General features: G+C 34.8%; 1 pseudogene; it reads left to right on the top strand.

Annotated features, from left to right (window-relative positions):
• The first annotated feature begins 251 nt into the window (after positions 1–251).
• Positions 252–975, top strand: LOC107006466 (annotated as a pseudogene).
• The last annotated feature ends 2130 nt before the right edge of the window (positions 976–3105 follow it).

Here is a 3105-nt window from a genome sequence, read left to right as displayed (position 1 = left end):
CAATTAGCAACTAATTTTAAAGGAAGAGAGGTTACGTGTGTTGTGAAGAAACTGTCTCTTTATCTCATCTTCTTTCGGTCTAAACTTTTCATCTCCATTCTTTTCTGTATCCGTAGTTACTTGTTACCTTCATTGTAATTCAAGTGTTTACATGTTCTCGTTTTAATTTGGTTATATCATTATATAATGTTTGAGTATTTGTGTTGAGAAATTGGATTTGTTGCATTGATGCTTTCATCCAGAGGTCTTCAATGGAGGAACAAATAGTTCGAACAATCAAAGATTCAATTAAGGTCATGAAGGATACTTGGTCAAAGGATCTCACCGAAATTCATTCAATGTTACACGAGTTGATTGGAAACCTTGGAACGAGTAAACCTAGCACAATGGAATTTCAACGATTCTATGGCGAGAATCCAGAGTTATGGATTTCTCAGGCTGAAACGCTACTTTGAATTTATGATATTACAGAATATCATAAGTAATCTCCTGCATCGTACTATCTCAATGGGACAGCTTTACAGTGGAACCAATGGATTTTCCAAAACAAAAAACTGGCAAATTGGAAAAATTTTACTGCGAAAGTGTTGATTTGGTTTCGTAAACAACATCTGAATTTCCAGAAGATGGCTTGGTCCATCTCCAGCAATGGAGCAATATAATAAATTTACAATTGCTTTAAAACTATGATGAGAAATCTGAAGGCAAAAGCAAAACGAATGTGCACAACGTGTTTGACGAAAGGTTAACTAGTTTCTGCCCCACCGTATTCCACAATCAGATACTCCAATTAAAATGTCTTTTGAAGAAGCTACAGATATCGAAAGTATGCAGTCCAATTTGTGGATTGACATCCCAAAGAGAACTGTCAAAGGGAAGAAATTCCTGCGGATGAACTCATTACTGACGAGGAGAAGGAAAAATCTAATGGGGAAGAAGAACATGATGAAAGTGATCTATTACTGGTTAGTGTAAGCCAAATTCCTTCCTCGATGAAATTATATAACTCTTACAAGGATTGTTCAACCATAGTTGTGGGCGAATTAAGTAAAATACTAAAGATATCAACTTGTTGCTAATACTGACATTGATCAATGTCTTGTAATCTAACGTCAAGTCGATCTTGGTGCAACTATCTTTGTTGTCTCTGTTCGTGGAATTGCACAAAATTTTTGTATATGGATCCAGGAATTAGTTCCAAATTCTTGGGTTGGTAGAGTAACTACAAACAGTTTGGAGGTGTTAATAGTGTTTGAAGCAATTGAAAACAAATGGAGTTGTTTATGTGCAAAGTTATCGGATTGGGAGTAGTTAAGTAGAGTTGAAATAGGTATTTGTTGCGGAAGCCGAATATATAGAGAGTGATGGAATCACAACTGTTATATTTAAATGTAGCTAATAAATAGTAAATAAGACAACAACAAAAAGAACACCAGGAATTAACGAGGTTCGGCAAACTTTTATTTTCTTTTGCTTACTCCTCGAACACAACCAATCAATATTTATTTCACTCCAAAAGAGTACAAGTGAAATACTACAAGAGAGAAAGGAGAACAAATGCCTTAGGAGATGTTAAGGCAAGTTAGAGGTATGTTACAAATGAATTAGGAGCTACCTATTTATAGGAGTGAATTCTTCCTATTGATGTCATCCATGCCATCACAATATGTCAAAATGTCTACATTTACCTTGTGAAATCAATTTATGGTTCACCTAAATTTCACCTACAAAAGTTGCTATCTTGACTTTTCTACCAATGAAGAATTATCCTCCTAACTACCATATCTTCTCATTAATCCATTTTTTTGAATCTTGTCAAATTTAACAGTATTAAGACCTTTATGCCATGTATTTTGATAAATAATCATGAGTAACTGAGAATATTGGGGACCATCTTGGTTATTTATCTATGGAGTATGAGAATGGCATATCAACAATAGAACTTCATTCTTACTATAACAAGGCGGAAGCAATACTTTTGGGCAAGATTTTTGAGTATCAATTGAGGGTTATACGAAGCCAAAACAAATGGATGGTGTTGAGATCTTCTTATTTGGTGTGCAATAATCTCACGAAAGCTCTTTCGCTAAACGAAGATTTTGAATGGAACATGACTTTACAACCTGATTCTTATTCCTCACCAGGTTTCGTTGTTTCTCTCATCTTTGCAAATCGTCCATTTGATCCTAGTATACATGATATTCCTCTATCTTATGGTGCCAACGAAAATATGTTTCGAAATACTAGTTTTGTTTCTACTTATATTTTAGTAGTGTGGGATAAACAAGTTTGTAGTTTGTGGTCTTAAGCAGAAACATTTAGACACTGTTGTGTTTGAATATTTCATTCGTTTCTTAGATCCTCTCTTAGCACGACCAAAGTTAATTTTTACTAATGCAAGTATTGATGCTCGTCAACATGATTATGCACATCTTTGCAAGGTATGTAGCAAGTAAGAAGTTTCTCACTTGGCAGACATATCACATATCAATGGTTTGGTTGCTTCTTTGATCATGTGCTCTCCTTTTGAGTATTCAACTATTGTTACATTCGCTACACACTTTATGGAGGTCAAAGCTTACACTACTGATGCATTTGGAAAGAGTTTCTTTGCACTTGAGGGTTTTGATTACAAGCAGACCATCTTTTATATTGTTTCCAGATTAGTGGTTGCTGCAGGAAGTATAAAAGATCACATACTATATGTTTTCAACATTTCTCAGTTTGTTTTGGCTGTTTCCAGATTAATTTTTGTTGTAGGAAGTATACAAGATCACATACTATATTATAGTGAAATTGCACAGTTTGTTTTGACTGCAATTGGTAGGGAGCGCACTACTAACATGTTGTTAACTCGAACCTTGAGGACAATGTTTTTATTGAGGACAGGAGTATTCTTATGAATCAATTCCGGCCTGACACGAACTTTGACGTCACAAAATCAGTCATTGGGCCAAAAAGGCTGATTTGGCATCCAGGCCCAATTAACAACTAATTTAAAAGAAAGAGAAGTTAAAAAGAGAGATTATGCGTATTGTGAAGAAACTGTCTCTTTGTCTCATCTTCTTTTAAGAGTCTAAACTTCTCATCTCCATCTTTTCTGTA

This window comes from Solanum pennellii, chromosome 12 (assembly GCF_001406875.1).
Source record: "Solanum pennellii chromosome 12, SPENNV200".
Lineage (NCBI taxonomy): Eukaryota > Viridiplantae > Streptophyta > Magnoliopsida > Solanales > Solanaceae > Solanum > Solanum pennellii.
The sequence above is the reverse complement of the archived record's forward strand: the minus strand, read 5'-3'. Positions and strand labels throughout refer to the sequence as shown.